At 41.0% G+C, this 27,101-nt stretch overlaps 1 protein-coding gene across 1 annotated transcript in view; it reads right to left on the reverse strand.

The window, feature by feature from the left end:
- Positions 1–21,601, reverse strand: part of LOC110451384 — a 47,807-nt gene extending 26,206 nt beyond the window's left edge. Inside the window, exon 1 of the mRNA XM_021499361.1 lies at positions 21,343–21,601. The gene's annotated coding sequence lies outside the window, so the exon portion shown is untranslated. The remainder of the gene's footprint in view (positions 1–21,342) is intronic.
- Between the last annotated feature and the right edge of the window lie 5,500 nt (positions 21,602–27,101).

A 27,101-nucleotide genomic window follows, 5' to 3' on the forward strand; every position in this document is an offset into this window, starting at 1 on the left:
CTTTTAGAGTTATCTTTACTTCATATCGGTGTTTTTGACGTGTAACTTTACTCCGTTATCGGTGTAAAATTAATGATAACATCACTTATGGTGTAAAGTTAATCACAACAAAGAAATGTTAAAGATGTAACAATGTATGCACGGTGTGCGCACGCTATTGTTGGTGCGTTGTGCGGTCACACAACTGTATATTTTATTCTTGAATGTATGGAATTTGACAGACAGTTTCAGTATCTAGGCTATGCCCCATAAATAAGTGTCACATACAGTTTTTAAAAAATGCATATATATGCGTCCAGCTGGACACCCCATGTACCATAACTACTCCCATTAGATTAAAAAAAAACTATTTTTCTATTTTGCAGATGTTGGAGCAACTACCTTCTGAAATTTTAACTCAATTTTGTTGCACCAGTCTGCAAACGACTGCATAAACTTATCCACAGTACATCGTCATTGTGGCGTATCTTTCCAGAATAGGACTATTTAGAAAGTCAACCTGACCCATTGGAATTCAATGTTGATACAATTAAAATTGTTTTAAAGCATGCTCACTTTTTCCACTGCTTAGAATTACCAAGCATGGGATGTTCCTGAGCCTGACTGTTGTCTTCTACAGGGCTTATCATTAGCAAAATATATTGCATGGCTCGACCTACAAAACACAGCCATTTCTTCTTTGGGATTCTTGTGCGACATGACGAAATTGGAAACTTTACTGCTATCATGCTGCGAGAACTTGCTTGATGTGGACTTCACTGTAGTCAGCAAGTTGGTTAATTTGGAGTATTTAGATATCTCATTTACCCAAATCACATTTCCATCTATCTCCTATTCTGTACCCAACAACATCCTACACTTGGAACGCTCTGGCATAAAGTTTACTGCAGAGGAATTGGAATATTGTCTTCAAAGTTACAAGATGTTAGATTCTATCAGTGCACAAGCATCATCAACTGATGCTTTCAGTAGATCTCAACTTAGGGAACAGGTCCGATCATATGAAGACCATCGTGTGACAGTGGAACCAGCATACTGGCTATGAAGTGCGAATGCTTTGCTATTACACAGGTATTGACAGTATCCTTACCATAACATGACTGGCGTATACTGAGGTCGTTCTATGCACTTGTTTCATGCTAATTATAAAGGGGTCCTGATGGGGAAAAGTATTAAACATTCATGTAACATTTTAAGTGCACCTGTGCATAATATAATTGTAAGGTTAAAGAGTCAGTGTTAACTTGGTTATGTTATGGTATGACAAATTGTCATAAAGCTTATTTATAGTAACCATCTGTCTGTCCGTCCTTCCTTACAAAGTCTTGTTAGTGCTAACTTTCAGAAAGTACTGAAGGGATCTTGCTCAATTTTCACATTTAGGTTCCCCATGTTCCTTCAAAATGCATACCAAATTTATGAACTGATAAGAAGACCACGATGGCTGACAAGTGGCCATCTTGAACTTTAAGTTTAAGTTTGTTTACACATATCTCAGAAAGTACAGAAGAAATCTTTCTCAAGTTTCATTTGAAAGTTCCCCACCGTCCCTGGATACTCGTATTTAACTTTGAATCTGATTGGAAAACCAAGATGTTCGAGAAGCTTCCAGAGTAAAATATTGATAGTACAAGATGGATCAAATTTTACCTGGAGGAATTCCAAATGGTTCCTTCTAATCCTTGTTAATTTTTGGGACTGATAGGAAAACCAAGATGGCCACCAGACAACCATCCTAAATTTGGCAGTAAATTTTGTCTCCCCTTAAAGCTTGACCCCCTTGTTAAAAATACCCCTTGCCCTAATGAGAATTTATCCGTCATTGACAGCACTTCTTTTTATGTCAGAGTAACAAGTTTTTATCATTTTGCATATAGTTATGCAATTCTTATACAATACCCTTTTTTCATAGTGGCAAATAACATTACGAGGTTTACGTTAATGAACAAGATTCCTGTTAGACTGGGTAAAAGTACATGTAAGGAAAATGGAGAGCAAAGAGGGTAAAGTATATGATGATCCTTCTAGGATCTCTTGTTTTATATTAAGCTGGGTAACATCTCATTCTTCATTGCCAATTGGTCTTTGTCCATTAACAGTTTTAATATTTTTGCATAAAAATAGTATGTTTATTTTGTCATATAAAGTAATAACTCGATAAATAATTCATGTTATCAAGTGGTTTGTAAAGGAACATTAATTGGAAAAATGGTATTATTTTTGTGTCGATATGTAAATCCAAAAGAATAATAGTGTTGTAATATGAGACAAAGTAGTCATCAAGCGTGATACGAATCGATTGTAATAGTATTTTTTATGCCATGACCATGAAAATGGAAGAGGCATTTTCCATGTTCACCTTTTCACCTGTTTGTCACACATTCTTGTTTTCGTTTGGATAAAACCTTTCAGAATGTTAGAACCAAAGATACCACAAACAATTGAATGTTCAGAGTTCTGAGTTTAAGATGAAGGTAAATGTTACTGAGACTAGAAGCGTGTTATTGCTTCATGAGTACAATAGTTCATCTGATGTTGATGAGCGATCACATGTTATGGTATTCAGATCAAAGATAACTTTCACATTTCAGGATGAAGGTAATCTTTATAGATTGGTGTGTGTTTTTCATCACCAGGCTATAGGTCTCATCTGATAATATAATGGCTACTAGTAAATATGACATGACCTGTTTATTGGACATTGCTGCTACAGATCATATACTATTATAAAGGAAACAGACATCATGTCTCGCCTTTCTTGTAACAAAGGGTACTAATGTCAAATCTAGGATAAGCGCCTGGGTAAGAATTTGAGAGATTTTCAGTTGTTTTAGTTTTATTTGGTCATTTCAGTATAAAAAAAACTGGCGAAAATACGATTCTACTACACTTATCGTGAGCACTATATGGGCTTCCATTTTGTTAATAAAATTTAAAGATATAATCAATCCTTCATTGAATAAAATAATTGTGCCATTAAATTAAAGGACAATAAAATCAGCTCTTATTAAATTGGAAACTTGTAATTGTGCCTCAGGAAATGGTACCTTACAAGTATTTCTGTGGTACCTTACAAGTACTTCTGTGGTACCTTACAAGTACTTTTGTGGTACCTTACATACTTCTGTGGTACCTTACAAGTACATCTGTGGTACCTTTCAAGTACTTCTGTGGTACCTTTACAAGAACTTCTGTGGTACCTTACAAGTACTTCTGTGGTAACTTACAAGTACTTCTGTGATACCTTACAAGTACTTATGTGGAGCCTTACATACTTCTGTGATACCTTTCATACTTCTGTGGAACCAAGGTACCACAGAAGTACCTGTATGGTACCACAGAAGTACTGGTAAGGTACCACAGAAGTTCCTTTCAAGTACTTCTGTGGTACCTTACATACTTCTGTGGAACCTTACAATTACTTCTGTGGTACCTTACATACTTCTGTGGTACCTTACCTACTTCTGTGGTACCTTACAAGTACTTCTGTGGTACCTTGCAAGTACTTCTGTGGTACCTAAAATACTTCTGTGGTACCTTACAAGTACTTATGTGGAACCTTACATACTTCTGTGGTACCTTACCAGTACTTCTGTGGTACCTTACATACTTCTGTGGTACCTTACAAGTACTTCTGTGGTACCTTACAAGTACTTCTGTGGTACCTTACAAGTACTTCTGTGGTACCTTACAAGTACTTCTGTGGTACCTTACAAGTACTTCTGTGGTACCTTACAAGTACTTCTGTGGTACCTTACAAGTACTTCTGTGGTACCTTACAAGTACTTCTGTGGTACCTTACAAGTACTTCTGTGGTACCTTACAAGTACTTCTGTGGTACCTTACAAGTACTTCTGTGGTACCTTACAAGTACTTCTGTGGTACCTTACAAGTACTTCTGTGGTACCTTACAAGTACTTCTGTGGTACCTTACAAGTACTTCTGTGGTACCTTACAAGTACTTCTGTGGTACCTTACAAGTACTTCTGTGGTACCTTACAAGTACTTCTGTGGTACCTTACAAGTACTTCTGTGGTACCTTACAAGTACTTCTGTGGTACCTTACAAGTACTTCTGTGGTACCTTACAAGTACTTCTGTGGTACCTTACAAGTACTTCTGTGGTACCTTACAAGTACTTCTGTGGTACCTTACAAGTACTTCTGTGGTACCTTACAAGTACTTCTGTGGTACCTTACAAGTACTTCTGTGGTACCTTACAAGTACTTCTGTGGTACCTTACAAGTACTTCTGTGGTACCTTACAAGTACTTCTGTGGTACCTTACAAGTACTTCTGTGGTACCTTACAAGTACTTCTGTGGTACCTTACAAGTACTTCTGTGGTACCTTACAAGTACTTCTGTGGTACCTTACAAGTACTTCTGTGGTACCTTACAAGTACTTCTGTGGTACCTTACAAGTACTTCTGTGGTACCTTACAAGTACTTCTGTGGTACCTTACAAGTACTTCTGTGGTACCTTACAAGTACTTCTGTGGTACCTTACAAGTACTTCTGTGGTACCTTACAAGTACTTCTGTGGTACCTTACAAGTACTTCTGTGGTACCTTACAAGTACTTCTGTGGTACCTTACAAGTACTTCTGTGGTACCTTACAAGTACTTCTGTGGTACCTTACAAGTACTTCTGTGGTACCTTACAAGTACTTCTGTGGTACCTTACAAGTACTTCTGTGGTACCTTACAAGTACTTCTGTGGTACCTTACAAGTACTTCTGTGGTACCTTACAAGTACTTCTGTGGTACCTTACAAGTACTTCTGTGGTACCTTACAAGTACTTCTGTGGTACCTTACAAGTACTTCTGTGGTACCTTACAAGTACTTCTGTGGTACCTTACAAGTACTTCTGTGGTACCTTACAAGTACTTCTGTGGTACCTTACAAGTACTTCTGTGGTACCTTACAAGTACTTCTGTGGTACCTTACAAGTACTTCTGTGGTACCTTACAAGTACTTCTGTGGTACCTTACAAGTACTTCTGTGGTACCTTACAAGTACTTCTGTGGTACCTTACAAGTACTTCTGTGGTACCTTACAAGTACTTCTGTGGTACCTTACAAGTACTTCTGTGGTACCTTACAAGTACTTCTGTGGTACCTTACAAGTACTTCTGTGGTACCTTACAAGTACTTCTGTGGTACCTTACAAGTACTTCTGTGGTACCTTACAAGTACTTCTGTGGTACCTTACAAGTACTTCTGTGGTACCTTACAAGTACTTCTGTGGTACCTTACAAGTACTTCTGTGGTACCTTACAAGTACTTCTGTGGTACCTTACAAGTACTTCTGTGGAACCTTACAAGTACTTCTGTGGTACCTTACATACTTCTGTGGTACCTTACATACTTCTGTGGTACCTTACAAATATTCTGTGGTACCTTACATACTTCTGTGGTACCTTACAAGTACTTCTGTGGTACCTTACAAGTACTTCTGTGGTACCTTACATACTTCTGTGGTACCTTTCAAGGACTTCTGTGGTACCTTACAAGTACTTCTGTGGTACTTGCTTTACAAGGGATTTTTATGAAATTTTCCATACATCTTCAGTACCCTACGCAGTTGGGTGCTAATGATTTATCTTGAATTTTTGCAATGTTGATTTGAATTATATCCCTTTTCCGTTTTGTTGTTCACAACTTATGTCTCTGCTACTTCCCTTTTTGACAAGTAATTATTAGTACACATCAATACACATTATTATGTCTCCCAATGAAGGGAGACATTGTATTAGCAATGGTTCTTCTTGTTCTGGTTCTTCTAATATGATCTTGTCCGGGCCATTACTTTTAAAACCGTAAAAGATATCTTGATGAAACTTGAAGCGTACCTGCATCACTAATAGACGGTGTGCAGTGCACTGTCAGTAGGTTATTGTGTCCTTGACCCCGAGGTCAAAGATCAAATATGTGCACATTTTTCCGAAACATCTTGTTCCGACTGTAACTTTTAAATTGTGATTTATCTTGATGAAACGTGAAGGGTACCTGCATCACTAATAGACGGTGTGCAGTGCACTGTCAGTAGGTTATTGTGTCCTTGACCCCGAGGTCAAAGATCAAATATGTGCACATTTTTCAGGAACACTGTTGATTTATCTTGATAAAACTTAAAGTATGCCTGCATCACCCACAGACGATGTCCAGTGCACTGTCGTTAGGTCATTGTGACCTTGACCCCTTGGTCAAGTGAAATAAGTGCAAAGTTTTCAGGAATATCTTGTCACGGCTGTATCTTGTCAACTGTTAATTATATATAAAGGGGAGACATATATTTTTGTTCATAAAACAAAACTCTCGTTTTGAAAACCATTGTGCCACTTTCTGGTTCTCGTTTATTATACCCACCGCAACTATGTTTTCTCTTTTCTTCGGAGGACATATGGAGTAATAGTCAGCCTGTTGCTTACAGTTCCATACTAGGTACAGTACCTTAGTACTGTTTCAGTTGTGAAGTAAAAGAAAATAGCAAAACTTCATCAACACCTTTCAAATGTCATGGAGAGTGACATGGACAACAATAAAACAATAAAAAAAGGAATCGGGAGGAATAAGCTGCATTCCATGCTTCACCTGTAACCACAACGCAAAGAAATTATTGTTACCTTATTGAACATTGCAAAAAGAATGGTTATCTAATGTTTGCACCTTTTAGAAATGAAGACTTCACTGCTCAACAAGTGACTGTTATTTATATTTTGCTGTGTGTAGATAAAAGATGTACTAGTAGATGAATAAAACGCTGGTCAAGTTGAATGTTGCAGTAGTTACAAAATTAAGATAACATTAGGTAGGGATGATGTTAACACTGGTAAAGGATGACAGTAACACTGGTCCGCTGCTGAAGATATCACTGGTCGAGGATGAAAGTAACACTGGTGGAGGATTAAAATAGCACTGGTAAAGGATGAAAGTAACACTGGTAACGGATGAACATAATACTGGTGGAGGAAGAAGGTTACACTGGTAAAGGATGAAAATAACACTAGTTAGAGATGAAGTTTTCACTGGTTAAGGAAGAAAATAAAACTAGTGGCGGAAGAAGGTTAGACTGGTACAGGATGAAAATAACACTGGAGGAGGAAGAAGGTTACACTGGTAAAGGATGAAAATAACACTGGTAAAGGATGAAAGTAACACTGGTGGAGGATGAAAGTAACACTGGTAGAGGATGAAAGTAACACTGGTGGAGGATGAAAGTAACACTGGTAAAGGATAAAAGTAACACTGGTGGAGGAAGAAGGTTACATTGGTAAAGGATGAAAATAACACTGGTAAAGGATGAAAGTAACACTGGTGGAGGATGAAAGTAACACTGGTAGAGGATGAAAGTAACACTGGTGGAGGATGAAAGTAACACTGGTAAAGGATAAAAAGAACACTGGTGGAGGAAGAAGGTTACATTGGTAAAGGATGAAAATAACACTGGTTAAGGATGAAAGTAACACTGGTGGAGGATGAAAGTAACACTGGTAAAGAATGAAAGTAACACTGGTAAAGGATGAAAGTAACACTGGTAAAGGTTAAAATTACACAGGTGGAGGAAGAAGGTTACACTGGTAAAGGATGAAAATAACACTAGTTAGAGATGAGGTTTTCACTGGTTAAGGAAGAAAATAAAACTAGTGGCGGAAGAAGGTTAGACTGGTACAGGATGGAAATAACACTGGAGGAGGAAGAAGGTTACACTGGTAAAGGATGAAAATAGCACTAGTTAGAGATGAAGTTTTCACTGGTTAAGGAAGAAAATAAAACTAGTGGAGGAAGAAGGTTAGACTGGTACAGGATGAAAATAACACTGGAGGAGGAAGAAGGTTACACTGGTAAAGGATGAAAATAGCACTAGTTAGAGATGAAGTTTTCACTGGTTAAGGAAGAAAATAAAACTAGTGGAGGAAGAAGGTTAGACTGGTACAGGATGAAAATAACACTGGAGGAGGAAGAAGGTTACACTGGTAAAGGATGAAAATAGCACTAGTTAGAGATGAAGTTTTCACTGGTTAAGGAAGAAAATAAAACTAGTGGAGGAAGAAGGTTAGACTGGTACAGGATGAAAATAACACTGGAGGAGGAAGAAGGTTACACTGGTAAAAGATGAAAATAACACTGGTAAAGGATGAAAGTAACACTGGTGGAGAATGAAAGTAACACTGGTAGAGGATGAAAGTAACGCTGGTGGAGGAAGAAGGTTACATTGGTAAAGGATGAAAGTAACACTGGTAAAGGATGAAAGTAACACTGGGAAAGGATGAAAGTAACACTGGTAAAGGATGAAAGTAACACTGGGAAAGGATGAAAGTAACACTGGTAAAGGATGAAAGTAACACTGGTGGAGGATGAAAGTAACACTTGTAAAGAATGAAAGTAACACTGGTAAAGGATGAAAGTAACACTGGGAAAGGATGAAAGTAACACTGGTAAAGGATGAAAGTAACACTGGGAAAGGATGAAAGTAACACTGGTAAAGGATGAAAGTAACACTGGGAAAGGATGAAAGTAACACTGGTAAAGGATGAAAGTAACACTGGGAAAGGATGAAAGTAACACTGGTAAAGGATGAAAGTAACACTGGGAAAGGATGAAAGTAACACTGGTAAAGGATGAAAGTAACACTGGTAGAGGATGAAAGTAACACTGGTAGAGGATGAAAGTAACACTGGTAGAGGATGAAAGTAACACTGGTGGAGGATGAAAGTAACACTGGTAAAGGATGAAAGTAACACTGGTAGAGGATGAAAGTAACACTGGTAAAGGATGAAAATAACACCGGTGGAGGATGGAAATAACACTGGTTAGAGATGAAGGTTACACTGGTAAAGGATGAAATTAACACTGGTGGAGGATGAAGGTTACAGTTGTTAGCGATGAAGGTAACGCGGATTAAGGATTAAGATTACACTATAAAAGCTTAAAGTTAACACTCGTTCTGAGATTGAAATTGCGCCAAAAAAGGTGGCACCACAGCAGCCTCCTTTCTTGGTGCAACTTTACACCGATTTCGGAAGTTTACATCTCAAAAGTTGGTATAATTTTGGGCTGATAAAGGAGGAAAATTTATCCCACAAGTTAACAGTGTATGTATGTGTGTGTGTGTGTGTGTATTTGTGTATGCATGCATGTGTGTACGTGGTCATGCATGCATGTATGTACGTATGTATGTATGCATGTTTGTGCATGTATGTATATGTGCATGCGTGTATGTATGATGTCTCCTATCTTCATTGATACTGATCTAATTCTTATGTTCCTAACCATGTTTGTAAATATTCATAGTTCATTATTTGCTATTGTATGAGATGTGCATCCCGGGAGAGGGCTTGTATAGGCTTTGCCTGTTGCCCAATTCCCATTAAATCTGATTTAATAGATATTTTGAAATGTTACTCACTATTGTTGGTCCGGATGGAAGCGGTCTTAAAGCGTGAGGAAACCGGAGTACCTGGAGAAAACCCACGAGGAACGGGAGGTAATCCATATATTTCCCGGCATTCTTGAAGATGTCGGTTCGTTATCCACTGCACCACCCGACCACACACGGCATGTGTCGGTTATACTATTTATATTTATATTGTTTTGTTTACAAAATGATACTTCCTTTTATCAATCAAGGTCATTATAGAACGTGCCTCGTTGTGTGTGCTGGAGACGGTTTGTCTGTGTATTTGCCTCCTTGCGATAACAGGTATATGATGCCGACTTTGGAGTGTTACCTCACTAAACTACCAAGCCGAAGCCACAAAGCACAGAATTCTATCCGGTAACATTGTACTTACAACAGATAAGTCAACTATTGCGCCTAACCGAAACGATAAACGTTTAGCAAGTAATAACAAGTACCATTTTGAAGGACTTTGATATATCCGGTCCGGGGACAAGACACACTGTTTATTCGCAATGGCAAATGTTTTACAACATAGCCAAAGGTGGGTGGTGCAAAGAGAGGCGTTGCACAGACACCAAGTCACCATGACCCAGAGTAGATATACAGACTAAGGATATGTAATGATAGGATCCAAACAGAGTAGATATACAGACTAAGGATATGTAAGGATATGATCCAAACAGAGTAGATATACAGACTAAGGATATGTAAGGATAGGATCCAAACAGAGTAGATATACAGACTAAGGATATGATCCAAACAGTTGCAGTGGGATGGTCGTACACTTGTCATGTGTCGCAATAGCGCCTAGAGAAAGCAAAGGTATACCCGCAGACACTACTGTAACAAGGTTACAATGGTGTGTGTTACATGACGTTGTTCTTCGTCACCCGACCAGTCTGGTGTGGTTGTGTACCTGTCCAGCATCGCCCTCAAGTTCATCAAATCGCGCATATATTTTTGTAAAATATTAACTTGATCCTATTAATATGTCGTCTGTTTTAATGTTATCTACATGTAGAACTGAAAAGTATACAGTGATAAACGATGATGTTTAAAGCGTCTAGTCCGGCTTATTAAAGAAGTATATATACGTCATTTGTTCTGCTGAACTGATGAAGCAGACAGACGGATAAATATTTTGAAACGTAAAGGGTGTCTCATAAAATATTATTTTCATGAAAGCGTTATTCTTACACTTTCGATTAGGCTCTGTATCAGCTTGATATAAACTCTGTAAGCAAAGTAAACGAGTATTTTACTACCAATAAAAAAACGACCTTGGAACTACAAAACGTCAAAAAGAGTTTGGTAGTCAAGTATATGTTATATAGGTTTCGTCCATATAAGATAACTGTAGTTGCTACGGTTATAAAACTTATCTATCTCACAACAATAACTAAACAACTTGCTTCAATTTATATTAAGCACTCTTGTTGGCCCGGATTTTTGCCAAAATCTGTACGCATTGGACAATGTTTTCCCGGCATGACTATAGCTTTGATAAATCATTTCTGAAAAGAAAACCATACCCTGCGAGATTTTTATGCAAAAACAGAAAAGATGAAATTAAAAATACGCAATCATCAACCATGTTCTGAGTGTATAAAATTAGCAGGCATAAACATAGATTCGAACCCTTGACCTCATATCGTTGTACTTCCGCTCTAGCTTACTGCGCACGCTACCTGGTTCTACCTGGAAGTGTATTGGCACAACTGTGCTACACTTATATCCAAAATGAGAGGGAGGTTACGTGCAATTACTGTATGTACGAAAAAACAAAGTGCAGTAAGACAGAGATCTTTAATTATTAACAGCAAGATATTTATATCAGTGTCTGACACCTTTGGACAACACCTGATCTACATAACTTCTGAGACGTTGTGATAATTTGATATGAAGGTTACGTACAGTGGTAGTGCTTGTTGAATAAGACCATAAAATCGTAGCACAACAGTCTTAATATGATAACCAGCGTATCACCAGCACTTGTACAATTAAAGTGACAGTACGGAACCCTGTCGATGGCCTCGTGTACGGTAAATAGAGAACTCCCTATTTACGAGTATTACAAAAGCCCCCATAGTTCGCGCCAATGGCAGCAGCAGAAAGGAGGGAAAAGTGGATACGACAGAAATGTAGAGGTTTGAGCTACTTGATATTTTATTTGCTTAACACTGTGGAGAATAGCAATTAAGTAGTGAACTGGTCTATTTATAGCAAAGAATTCAAACAAACTACAAGAGAAAGTGAGGTAGAAACTGACTTGTTGGTTGTCGGGGATATGTACAAGTGATCAAACAAATTGGCGGAGATAGATGCGCGTATACGTACGTATAGAATTCTGGTCATGTGATACCGGCAAACGTTTGTTGCTTTGACTACGCACGCGGTGAAGCGCGCGCCGGTAGTAGCATCATCAGCATATATCCTTGTGTTGTATATCTAGCGGATGTTGAAACTTACCTCGGCTGTTACACATTAGTGGATCATTGGATATTTTCGTGCCGGGGCGTTTCCTCCGGACCCCTTAAAACTCATGGCTGGAATAGTGGAAGATTCATTGACAAGGTAAGCTAGCAAGGATTGTTTGTAATGCATAATGAGGTCAATTTTCAATGTGATATGAAATACCTCAAGTCGATAGCGTTGAATCGAAAAGTTGCATGCCTATGTAGGCTATGTATGGGTGTACGCGTGTTTACGTGTGTGCCTAGGGTTGACGCCTGTTAGAGGTTATCATATTGTATCGAGGTCAGGTCTACCGTGTACCCACATACATAAAACACGTAACCATCTTTCAAGATTATTGGATTTCAATTAGACTCAGAAGTTTTCGCCAACTTTGTGATACAAGAGTTCACACCAGTAGGCCCTATACTTTACTTTTCGTAGGGAGGTTAGACAACACGTATATATTGGTATTATAAAACCTGGATACTACGTATTCACACTCTCTGATGCTCATTAAGGAGAGATATTCCTCCGGATGCTTTCAATATGGAAACAGTCCAATTTATCAAATACTTTGTGTGTGGTGGAAGTGTACATGAATTTATAAACAGTCTTGAACTTTGATACAGCAGGAGTTATAGACGTCTATCAGATACAGAAGTTACTAGTAATTGTGGAATGTCGGGGAAACTGTAATGATACTTTCTCAATGGATTGTTAATTGACGTTGTGATACATGATATTTTTATAATGTTGTTTACAGACACGACATACCACGTGTAAAATGATAATGGACACGAACTGATACGAGACTGAATGGCGTTTATTTATAGATAATGGGAAAACTGGCATTTAAATTTGGAAATAATTTTTGACAGGCTATGTTGAAATTTGATAGCTTCACAGATGCCCTGGCGCACTGGCAATTAACTAGGGATCGGGTTGAAAGGTCATGTGAAACAGAAGCGCCTTCATAGGACAGTATTCCCCCAATGTTACCCCCCGAGTTGGAACCGGCTAGTCGGCTACCCCCTGGGATCCCCATGGGGTCAGGATTCCCCCTTAGTTCACACCAGATGTGTAGGAGATGAGTTGAAGGTTATCTTCGTATCGTAGTACCTTGACTTGGGAGGGGGTATCTCGCGTGGGAGCGAGGAGGGGGCAATACAACGCCAGTACTAACCCTAATGTTACATCATAGGGCGTCGTGTTTATGTTACTTATTATACCTAATCATGGACAAACTTATACACACGGCGCACACACAAGAATTTATTAAAATTGTACATTAAAAAACTTTTCTGTTAAGTGACGGAATTGCTGGCTTGCTGTAAAGGCGTCGCGAGTATATCAAATCAGGATAGTGGATTTCCGATTCCACGTGTATCCTGGACAGTAGGGGAGGGTAATAATAATTCTAATTTAGGTTGGCTGAATAATTGATCAGAGACAGAAATGATTCCGACAACAGTCCACATATTTTTCGCGCGTGTTTCTTACTTAGGAATTGGTTTTCAGTTGAGTCATAGGACCCGAGACTTCAGCATTGAAGAATGACTGCTGTGAAATGTGGTATTTGATGCAAGTACTGTAAAGTCACGGTTCATATAACATTATTAAACCCCTGTAGGGGTTAGGGACCTGCTGTAAGGGGTTAGGGACCCGCTATAGTGGTCCTTTGAACTGTACGACAAGGGTCATTCTATACGTCGGATACAATAGTCATCGACGGCTTACAAATCAAAGCCACACTTCTCTGCTCAGGACAAAAACATTACTGTGTGAAGTAGCTACAATTACCTCGTCGGTCTAACAAACGGGAGCCTAAAGTTCGGATAACATTGAAGTAGAGGTCGGAGTAACTGGTAGAGTGTGGCGAAGTGACCTTGACGTTCGATTGTTGGGTACTGTGCCTTATTGTGGGAGCGGTGATGGCTATGTCAATAGAGCTAAGTTGACAAACATACAGGCGATTGATAAATAGAGAGCTTTGGACCAGGAAATTGTATGTAAAGGAAGTGATTGTCTGGCGCCACAAGAAGAGTCGCATCGGGTATCACAAAACTTAGACTGTAATAGAAGTACTGTTGTTCAGTATTTACACGAACATCGTATGCTTTAAGTATCCTAGGTATGGTACTCATAATTTATGGAAAAAAATGTACATATATTGCTAGCAACGCATTAAACCAAATGGCTGATCAGGTCATCGTCCAGCGACCGACTACGGGATTCCACGTGACACAAATTTACATGTAAGTCATTGTTTGAAAATGAAAAATGCTTGTTTCTCTTACTACCTACAACATGTAGGACTGTATATGACTTTGCACAGCTTTGTGGAATTGTTTGAAAATAGCAAATAAGTTTTCTTGAGAGCAAGATTTAATTTAATTTATTTTGTAAGGAATTTTTTAGAAAACAAGCGTGCATCTGGTGTAAATTCTCCCCACACCCACGCAGCTGACCATCAGGTGTTCTCCTCCACGACCAGGTGAGATGTATTTAGCGCCATGGTCGTAAACTAGACAGCTGGACTACTGCAATGATCCAATAAACAGCGTTGTCTAGTATATAACATACACGAACACCTGTCCAGGTACATCCAAGATCACGAGTGAGCGAAATAATTATAAAATTATTCACATTAGAAATAAATCTTTTATTAAAATATAATGGGCCATGTGTATTATTGGCCTATACTCCTAATTTTGAAATTAATCGTCATCTGTAAACGTATTCCTGTTACAGTTCCTTCTCGGTTTGGTATGTTTATATATACCACGTGTATTTCCTGGTTTGGTATGTTTATATATACCACGTTTATTCCCGGTTTAGTATATATATGTTCAACACTTTTGTTTTTCGGTTTGGTATGTTTATGTTTACCACTTTTATTCCCATTTTGGTATATTTATGTTTACCACTTTTATTTGTCGGTTTGGTATGTTTATATTTACCACTTTATTTCCTGGTTTGGTATGTTTATATTTACCACTTTATTTCCTGGTTTGGTATGTTAATATTTGGTACTACTTTTATTTCTCGGTTTGGTATGTTTATATTTACCACTTTATTTCCTGGTTTGGTATGTTTATATTTACCACTTTATTTCCTGGTTTGGTATGTTTATATTTACCACTTTTATTTCCTGGTTTGTGTATGTTTATATTTACCACTTTATTTCCTGGTTTGGTATGTTTATATTTACCACTTTTATTCCCCACTTTGTTTTGTTTATGTTTACTTATTTTATTTCCCGGTTTTGTATGGTATGTGTATATTTTACCACTATTATATGACTGTCTGGTATGTACATTTGTATATCTATGTTTTGATTCTATCCGAAAGAATGCGTGTTTATACATTCTGATGGCCTGGATTTTCCCATCCTCAACAAACAGGGCAAACACGTGCGTGGAGGGAACATATATGAAGGTATTATGTAATGGCGAACACACACGAATGTGGCCGTGGTGTATACCTTCATTTCCAGTGTTTGGTAACATTAGCAGCTTTTTTAAGTCTATTATTATCTAGTTTGGAAATAACAGGGTTGATACTCTCAGGTCAATTTATTTGCAGTGTACATTACAGAAACTCGAGTGATCAGTCCGGTGAGCTTAACTCAGAATCAAGGTAATTTTGCCTGATTCTGCTTAGTCACAAACTCTGAAAGTATAGCAAACCTGGTTCGTTAAAGGATGAGTGAGTAGAAGGATTCATTCATTAAGGGGTTTCGACGAGGGGGTATTTGGATACTGAGACAGACAAACTAATGCCTGTTGCCATACGTTTTATTTAATTGAATGATATACTGTAACGGTAAGTAATGACTTTGGCCATTAACTGCACAGATTGAAAGGACACGTAAATGATTGTTTATAAACGGAGGGGTGCGCCGTCAGGGCTACGTATCAATGCTAATGGCAAGTGCAAGTACGCTTTATTGGGTCAGAGTCAAAGATGGAAGACAGAGGTCAATGGTTGTTCATTTTCATGACGTCAGAAACGATGAGTGAATCGTTGCATACGCTTATTATGAGTATGCGCGTGCCATTTGTTCTTATCATAGTTACTTATACTGTCGGTAAATACTCGGAAAGTTCAACTAACCTGTCTTCTATCTCAAAACGTGCTCGGAAAAAATCGGTGATCGGCAATCTGGACACTGAGTGTTCTAAAGCGTCACATCATACTCGGGAAAAGTTCTGGGAAGAGACCTGTCGTTTCTGAAAATTTGACACTCCATGAAACCTGTCCATAGGTCGAAACTCGACTCTTCTGGAAACCTGTCATTTGGTAAAAAAATATTCTTTGGGTAACTCGTCTCTTCGAAATATTACGATCCGGAAAAGTCGTCCCACTTGGTGATTTTATCCTCCTGGAATCTAGACACTGTATACAATATAAGGCGTAAACACCCTCAAAATTACCTAATAGAATATCTATAAACTACCTAAGGTTATCTACCATAATGACTTATATCGTAAAACAAAAAACTGTATGTGTTTGGCAGTGTAAGACGTGGGTGTATTTTGGCTAAACAGCCTGGGAGGAAGTCTCGATCTTAATAAGTTCACTTATCAGTCATGGTGAATTGGAGTCCCAGTATTTCAGGGCCACTTAGAGGCAAATCAAAGAGCGCGGCCGGAATGTGAAAGAGTCCATGCCAACAGTTCAGTACCGGTATAATTGATGATTATAAATGAGTGCACTTCCCTGTTAAATAGCAACGCCCACGTACTGACCACAGTACGGTACTTATATCACTCTATCGTTTTTGAGCAGCGAAAGGTATGACTGAGCATGTTTCATTTTCGTTTTTAACTGGTTGGAGTTATCACCTTTGGTGTAGGCTGTTGGTGGGTTGGACTATACCTACATCCTACCTAATCAACAGTGTGGGACCTTGAAGGTGTAGATTATAGTTGGGTAGGCTGGTGGTTGGTATGTTATTTATGACAAAGGTTGTTGGTACAGGTTGTTGGTGATATAGGCCATTATAAGGTAGGATGGTGGTGGGTATGTTTGTGATGTATATTGTAGGTTGTAAGTGATATACTAGTAGGCTGTTGGTGGAGTTGGTTATTTATGATGAAGGCTGTTTGTAATTTAGGATGTTTTGTCATGAAGGTTTTCGGTGTGGTAGGCTTACGATAGACTGGCTACCAGCCCCTAAGTTTTTATGAAGAATTTCCTGGCTGCATTTTACTTCTAGCTTATCTCCCCCTAGTTTAGAACTTCTAGAATCAGACATTGTGATCAAAATTATTAAAGTTTATTTTTTTTCTAAATTATACAATATTCTAGAGACGGGGGCCAGTCTAGGCTTATGGAGATGCAGGCTGTTGATGGTGAAATAACATATTTTACCTGTAACTGAGCGAGATCGGGTTATCTCAGTCGAGGGTTAATATTCTGTAACAAAATCCCAACCGAGGCGAAAACCGAGGTTTGGATGTTACAGAATCTTAGCCCGAGACTGGGATAACCCGATCTCGTTCAGTTACAGGTAATTGCTTTTTTTTTCTCGCACCTTTTAGCTATTTCCCGAATTACCCATTCTATAACTGTTTTATTACAACGAAACAAATTATTCACCCAGTAAAGGCAATTTAACAAATGAAGTTATTTATTCATTTCCTTTTACAATTTCAAAGACTGAAAGTGAAAAAATTCAATTGAAAGTACTGTATGCATCGTCGTTGATGATATCTTCATTTCTAGCATTCAGGAAGTGTTTTTATAGACTGAATCTCATAGTCACCATTGTTTCCCTACCATATCTAGATGTAGTCCTATCCACTTTTTTTAAAGACTGAGTGACACTTCAAACTTATTTAACAGAACGGAATGCCGGAAGCGTCGACGAGCAAGCTCTTTAAAAAGAATTGGATAACACTAAATCTGGATATGGTAGGAAAACAATGGTGACTATGAGATTCAGTCTATAAAAATAATTGTATACATTACTCCCAAATGTATTTTTTTCTCTTTCAGTCTTTGAAATTGTAAAAGGAAATGAATAAATAAATTCATTTGTTAAATTGCCTTTACTGGGTGAATAATTTGTTTCGTTATAATAAAACAGTTATAGAATGGGTCATTCGGGAATTAGCAAATGTATGGTCACCCTTGGTGAAAAACTATTCCCATCGACGGCTTCGCCGCCTCGGGAAATAGATTATCACCTCGGGGGATCATACATGTGCTATTTCCCTCATACCCATTCTATAACTGTATAGTGTGGTAGGCTCTTGGTGACGCAGGCTGTTGGTGATGTAGCTTAGGTTATTGGTATGTTACATGTAGGATGTTGGTTGTGAAGATAGTTTGTGATGATGGCTGTTTGTGAAGTATAGGGTATTGGCGACATACGTTGTTTTTAAATGTTTGAAATGATACAGAATATTTGTAGTAAAGTTATTGGTTGCGTATACCGTCGGTAGAATCGGTATTGGAGCAGGAAGCTGGTGTAATCTGTCGGTCTTGTTGGTAACTTGAGGATGTAGGCTGGTGGGAAAAGTGTAAACAGTATATTGTGTCTCTAGCTTGGGAAACGTGAATAACGTGAACATAACTGTCTAGACTTAATATTGTGTTCCATGGTGGAAAGATGCAAACTTTGGATCGTATCCCAGGGTAGGAACTGTGAGTGTTTTAATAACGTTTTATAGACAAGTTAGCGTGAGATTTGTGTAGCATGTTCTACACGCTTTACCACACCGCCGTACATGTATACACACGAGATGGTAGGATATGTTTTATACTGATGCAGGTTCGATGCATGTGGTGAAACTGATTCGAGTTGATCCCATGCTATTATTAGCACACCTGTTTCGTAGAGGTTTAACACGTAGTGTTATTCTGTTTGACTTGGTCTGTCTGGTATTCCACACCTTGTATTACACAATGTGTACTCTGTATCGGACGGGGAACTAGGGAGGTATGGAAACCTCTAACTGCTATTCTGACGCTAGATGGCTTGTCTTAGGGTTGGAATTTGGAAACTATTGTATCAGCTTAGTTTGTTTCAAAAGATAGTTCATGAATCACCAAATCTAATTGACATTCTATCCTTTGCAGTCCTCTAGATTGTAGATCTGCCATTGGATCTAAATGGCCTGGATTTGACGCTGAAATGAATTTAAATGTATGATAAACTATTGGTTAAAGTAACGTTTTGCAATTGATCATGACTATAAATAGGTAGATCCTCGGCTGTCACAGGAATGGACTGTATACAGTTGCAATAGAGAGGGAGAGAAAAGGACAAAAGTGGAACAGTTACACATTGCAGACACAAATATTTGAATGCCGACCACGACACTATTACTCTTTTTCACTCTATGCGGTTTAGAATTATGCCCACTCTTCATGAGATAAAGCTAATATTTAAAGTTTGGTTAGTTTGATGTTACAAACCCATTTGTAAAGTAATTGGGGTGATAATTCATTATTTGGTTGGGCTTTTACTCCTGACAGACAAATGCTAGTTTTCGGAGGGGAGTGCTTAGTGATACAAGGAAAAAGGCTAATCCAATAGCAGTTTGCTATTATTTAATGAGATAGTTACTTGAAGGCAAAATAACAAAACTGTAACACATATAAAAGGTACCTCGATACTCCAGGGGTGACGATCACTTTCGCTGTACAGAGAACATAGCTAGGTGATGCATAGAAAGTTACTCTAGCCTTAGTCTTTTATAGCTACAGTGTAACCTAGCATTAGTATAGCCTAACTTTATTCTACTCTTGCCTAAGTATACTTAGATACAGCGAAACCTATCTTTATTCGACGCTAGCTACAGCGCTTTCGAGATTTAGTCAAACTTAGCCTTAGTCTTCTCTAGCCTTAGTCTACGATAGCTACAGCGGAACCTAGCGTTACTTTTCTCTAGCTTTAGTCTACGATAACTTCAGCAAAACCTATCGTTACTCTTCTCTAGCTTTAGTCTACTATAGCTACAGCGTAACCTAGCTTTAGTATAACTTAGTTTTAGTCTAATCTAGCCTTAGTATAATAAAGCTACGGCGAAACCTAGCTTTAGTGTACTCTAGCCTTAGTCTACTAAAGCTACAGTGTAACATAGCTTTAGTCTAATATAGCCTTAGTCTACTCTAGCCTTAGTCTAATATAGCTACAGCGAAACTTAGCTTTAATCTTATCTAGCCTTAGTCTACTATAGCTACAGCGAGACCTAGCTTTAGTTTTTCCTAGCTTTGGTCTAACTTAGCTTTAGTCTACTCTAGCTACAGCATAACTTAGCTTTAGTCTACTCTAGCCTTAGTCTACGATAGCTACAGCGGAACCTAGCGTTACTTTTCTCTAGATTTAGTCTACGATAGCTTCAGCAAAACCTATCGTTACTCTTCTCTAGCCTTAGTCTACGATAGCTACAGCGTAACCTAGCTTTAGTATAACTTAGCTTTAATCTTATCTAGCCTTAGCTAGTCTACTATAGCTACAGCGAGACCTAGCTTTAGTTTTTCCTAGCTTTGGTCTAACTTAGCTTTAGTCTACTCTAGCTACAGCATAACTTAGCTTTAGGGTGTAATCTGAATGTAGCTATATAGCCTGATCTTGGACCCTTTTGGTGGAGGTGGGGGTTGGGGAAGTAAAGACTTGTGGCGATTCTCCTAATAATTATTAGTGTGTATCTTATTGCCTTAAAGAACAACTTAATTATATTTTCCCCTGTATTTCAATGTTGTGTCTGCCAGACCAGTGTATAAATTCGTTCTGTTGCAGCCCTGGGATTCCACCGTTGTTTATTATACACATGTAGCTTGATTAAAACACGCTCGTTGGCGGTTTCCGACGACTATTAACTATACATCAGAAATGTCTCCTACTGGGGATGGCAGAATCAGCAAGCATCACACCAGACAATTAGCACTAAGGCCACACACACATTCACTCTTTGTTCAATGTGTAGGTATGATGTATACCTAAGGATGACTCACGACCTTGCAAAGGAAGAACATTGTCTAAAAAGCATTCACTTTTTTTTACAAATACCAAACTACATGTAACTGTTTGAATAGGTTACATGCTTGTTCAGTTTACTTCACATTGGTTAGCTTAATTATGGGAATAACAAAGCAAATACTTCTAATTACACTCAAGTGTGTACTGACAATAGACAAATGATACCTAGCGTTATTCATTAGCGACAGTGTTAAGCGTTGGTCGGTGTAAATACAATACGGTGATCTCCTGGTTGGAAATGTACAAACTATACCGTACAAAATGTCACAAGGCGTTAGACATCTTGTTTACGTCCCGTATTCTCTACAGTGACATTTCCAGGTAAAACTGTGAATCAAATACCATGGTAACGGGATGTAGTGTGGAAAGCTCAATATGTTCCCAAGCTTATTCTGATGTTGTGATAGGTATATGTATCTTTGTTGTGACATAAATCCTGTCACGTATTGTGTCCCTCCGTACTCCACAAACCACACCCTCCTCACTCACCTGCAATCCCAAGGGATCGATCACCAGACACCAGCGGAAGAGTACAAGTGGTGATCCTGCCTGGGTGTGACAATAGAAAGGCTAGCTAGAGGGACGGATGGCTTGTGTAAAACTGTAATACTAGCCGTATGCGTCACATGTGTTTCTCTGACAGTACGTGTTCCATTGGAAATCTCGGATGAATTGTGTAGGATTACGGACAGGAAGTGTAGTGTAGTATCATGATAGCTCTGAGTTGTATACATATTCCCGTCTGAATACTGTAAGTATGAAAGAAAATGTCCATCATCATATGCATATACCTGTTGTTTCAAAGTCTGTGACTTTCGCTATTTCTTATGTCCGTTTTGTCTGTCTGTCTGCCTGTATCATTCTAGTATTTCTTTATCTGGCACCAAACAACACTGCATTCCTAACTCTAATTGATATCCTTAACCAGATGTACCACTGTCACCGTATATCTACCCAAATTTCTTGGAACCAACACAACACCATACGTTTACCACCGTACAGTGTCTGACACCACACAACACCATAAGTCTACCCCGTACAGTGTCTGACACCACACAACACCATACGTTTACCACCGTACAGTGTCTGACCCAAAACAACAACACACGTCTACACCGTACAGTGTCTGACACCACACAACACCATAAGTCTACCCCGTACAGTGTCTGACACCACACAACACCATAAGTCTACCCCGTACAGTGTCTGACACCACACAACACCATAAGTCTACCCCGTACAGTGTCTGACACCACACAACACCATAAGTCTACCCCGTACAGTGTCTGACACCACACAACACCATAAGTCTACCCCGTACAGTGTCTGACACCACACAACACCATAAGTCTACCCCGTACAGTGTCTGACACCACACAACACCATACGTCTAAACCCGTACAGTGTCTGACACCACACAACACCATACGTCTAAACCCGTACAGTGTCTGACACCACACAACACCATAAGTCTACCCCGTACAGTGTCTGGCATCACACAACACCATAAGTCTACCCCGTACAGTGTCTGATATCACACAACACCATAAGTCTACCCCGTACAGTGTCTGACACCACACAACACCATAAGTCTACCCCATACAGTGTCTGACCCGACACAACACCACACGTCTACCCCGTACAGTGTCTGACCAGACACAACACCACACGTCTAACCCGTACAGTGTCTGACCAGACACAACACCACACGTCTAACCCGTACATTATCTGACTCGATATAACACAACACGTCTACCCCGTACAGTATCTGACCCGATACAACATCACAAGTCAACCACCGTACAGTGCCTGACCCGACACAACACCACACGTATACACCGTACAGTTTCTGACCCGACACAACACCACACGTCTACCCCTAACATTTTCTGACCCGACGCAACACCACACGTCTACAACGTACAGTTTCTGAGCCGACACAACACCACACGTGTACCCCGTACAGTGTCTGCCCCGACACAACACAATACGTATACACCGTACAGTTTCTGACCCGACACAACACAATACGTGTTCATCGTTCTATTTCTGACCCGACACAACACCGCACATCTACATCGTACAGTTTCTGACCCGACACAACACAATACGTATACACCGTACAGTTTCTGACCCGACACAACACAATACGTCTACATCGTACTGTTTCTGCCCCGACACAACACCACACGTCTACCCGTACATTGTCTGACCCGACACAACACCGCACATCTACATTGTACAGTTTCTGCCCCGACACAACACCATACGTCTCCCCCGTACAGTGTCTGACACCACACAACACCATAAGTCTACCCCGTACAGTGTCAGACACCACACAACACCATAAGTCTACCCCGTACAGTGTCTGACAACACACAACACCATAAGTCTACCCCGTACAGTTTCTGACCCGACACAACACCACACGTCTCCCCCGTACAGTTTCTGCCCCGACACAACACCATACGTCTACCCCTTACAGTGTCCGACCACACACAACACCACACGTCTACCCCGTGCAGTGTCTGACCCGACACAACACCACATGTCTACATCGTACATTGTCTGACCCGACACAACACCACACGTCTACCCCGTACAGTTTCCGACCCGACACAACACCACACGTGTACCCCGTACAGTGTCTGACCCGACACAACACCACATGTCTACATCGTACATTGTCTGACCCGACACAACACCACACGTCTACCCGTACATTGTCTGACCCGACACAACACAATGTACATCGTTCTATTTCTGACCCGACACAACACCGCACGCACATCTACATTGTACAGTTTCTGACCCGACACAACACCACACGTCTACTCCCGTTCATTGTCTGACCCGACACAACAACACGCGCCTACCCCGTACAGTGTCTGACCCGACACAGCACCACAGGTCTAATCCCGTCCATTGTCTGACCCGACGCAACAGCACACGTCTACCCGTACATTGTCTGACCCGACACAACACAATACGTGTACATCGTTCTATTTCTGACCCGACACAACACCGCACATCTACATCGTACAGTTTCTGACCCGACACAACACCACACGTCTAATTCCGTTCAATGTCTGACCCGACACAACACAATACGTCGACCCCCGTACAGTATCTGACCCGACGCAACACCACACGTCTACAACGTACAGTTTCTAAGCCGACACAACACCCCACGTGTACCCGTACAGTGACCCGACACAACACAATACGTCTACATCGTACTGTTTCTGACCCGACACAACACCACACATCTACACCGGATATCACACAACACCATAAGTCTACCCCGTACAGTGTCTGACACCACACAACACCATAAGTCTCCCCCGTACAGTGTCTGACACCACACAACCCCATAAGTCTACCCCGTACAGTGTCTGACACCACACAACCCCATAAGTCTACCCCGTACAGTGTCTGACACCACACAACACCATAAGTCTCCCCCGTACAGTGTCTGACACCACACAACCCCATAAGTCTACCCCGTACAGTGTCTGACACCACACAACCCCATAAGTCTACCCCGTACAGTGTCTGACACCACACAACACCATAAGTCTACCCCGTACAGTGTCTGACACCACACAACACCATAAGTCTACCCCATACAGTGTCTGACCCGACACAACACCACACGTCTACCCCGTGCAGTATCTGACCCGACACAACACCACAATTCTACCACCGCACAGTGTCTGACCACACACAACACCACACGTCTACCCTCATACAGTATCTGACCCGACACAACACCACACGTCTACCCCGTACCGTATCTGACCCGACACAACACCACACGTCTACCCGAACAGTATCTGACCCGAAACAAAACCACAAGTCATCCAACCGTACAGTGCCTGACCCGACACAACACCACACGTCGACCCCCGTACAGTATCGGACCCGACACAACACCACACGTCTTCCCCCGTACAGTGTCTGACCCGACACAACACCATAAGTCTACCCCATACAGTGTCTGACCAGACACAACACCACTCGTCTACAACGTACAGTGTCTGACCCGACACAACACCACACGTCTTCCCCCGTACAGTGTCTGACCCGACACAACACCATAAGTCTACCCCGAATAGTATTTGACCGGACGAAAAACCACAAGTCAACCACCGTACAGTGTCTGATATCACACAACACCATAGTCTACCCCGTACAGTGTCTGATATCACAAAACACCATAAGTCTACCCACCATAAGTCTTCCCCGTACAGTGTCTGATATCACACAACACCATAAGTCTACCCCTTACAGTGTCCGACCACACACAACACCACACGTCTACCCCGTACAGTGTCTGACACCACACAACACCATAAGTCTACCCCGTACAGTGTCTGACAACACACAACACCATAAGTCTACCCCTTACAGTGTCCGACCACACACAACACCACACGTCGACCGCCGTACAGTATCTGACCCGACGCAACACCACACGTGTACAACGTACATTTTCGGAGCCGACACAACACCCTACGTGTACCCCGTACAGTGTCTGATACATCGTTCTATTTCTGACCCGACACAACACCATACGTCTACCCCTTACAGTGTCCGCCCACACACAACACCACACGTCGCCCCCCGTACAGTATCTGACCCGACACAACACTATACGTCTACCCCGTAAAGGGTTTGACCCGACACAACACCACACTGACCCGACGCAACACCACGCGTGTACAACGTACAGTTTCTGACCCGACACAACACCACACGTCTAATACCGTTCATTGTCTGACCCGACACAACACAATACGTCGACCCCCGTACATTATCTGACCCGACGCAACACCACACGTGTACAACGTACAGTTTCTGAGCCGACACAACACCCTACGTGTACCCCGTACAGTGTCTGACCCGACACAACACAATACGTCGTCCCCCGTACATTATCTGACCCGACGCAGCACCACACGTGTACAACGTACAGTTTCTGAGCCGACACAACACCCTACGTGTACCCCGTACAGTGTCTGCCCCGACACAACACAATACGTCTCCATCGTCCTGTTTCTGCCCCGACACAACACCACACATCTACACCGTACAGTTTCTGACCCGACACAACACCACACGTCTAATCCCGTACAGTATCTGACCCGACACAACACCACACGTCTACAACGTACAGTTTCTGACCCGACACAACACCCTACGTGTACCCCGTACAGTGTCTGACCCGACACAACACAATACGTCTACATCGTACTGTTTCTGACCCGACACAACACCACACATCTACCCCGTACAGTTTCTGACCCGACACAACACCATACGTCTAATCCCGTACAGTATCTGACCCGACACAACACCACACATCTACAACGTACAGTTTCTGACCCGACACAACCCCCTACGTGTACCCCGTACAGTGTCTGACCCGACACAACACCACACGTCTACCCCGTACAGTATCTGACCCGACACAACACCACAAGTCAACCACCGTACAGTGCCTTACCTGACACAACACCACAAGTCAACCACCGTACAGTGCCTGACCCGACACAACACCAGACGTCTACCCCGTACAGTATCTGACCCGACACAACACCACACGTCTACCCCGTACCGTATCTGACCCGACACAAAACCACAAGTCAACCACCGTACAGTGCCTTACCCGACACAACACCACAAGTCAACCACCGTACAGTGCCTGACCCGACACAACACCACACGTCTACCCCGTACAGTATCTGACCCGACACAACACCACAAGTCAACCACCGTACAGTGCCTGACCCGACACAACACCACACGTCTACCCCGTGCAGTATCTGACCCGACACAACACCACAATTCTACCATCGCACAGTGTCTGACCACACACAACACCACACGTCTACCCTCATACAGTGTCTGACCCGACACAACACCACACGTCTACCCGTACCGTGTCTGATATCACAAAACACCATAAGTCTACCCCGTACAGTGTCTGATATCACACAACACCATAAGTCTACCCCGTACAGTGTCTGACACCACGCAACACCACACGTCTATACCGTACAGTTTCTGACCCGACACAACACCATACGTCTACCCCGTACCGTGTCTGATATCACAAAACACCATATGTCTACCCCGTACAGTGTCTGATATCACACAACACCATAAGTCTACCCCGTACAGTGTCTGACACCACACAACACCATAAGTCTACCCCGTACAGTGTCTGACACCACACAACACCA

Source organism: Mizuhopecten yessoensis, unplaced genomic scaffold (genome assembly GCF_002113885.1).
Source record: "Mizuhopecten yessoensis strain PY_sf001 unplaced genomic scaffold, ASM211388v2 scaffold5979, whole genome shotgun sequence".
Lineage (NCBI taxonomy): Eukaryota > Metazoa > Mollusca > Bivalvia > Pectinida > Pectinidae > Mizuhopecten > Mizuhopecten yessoensis.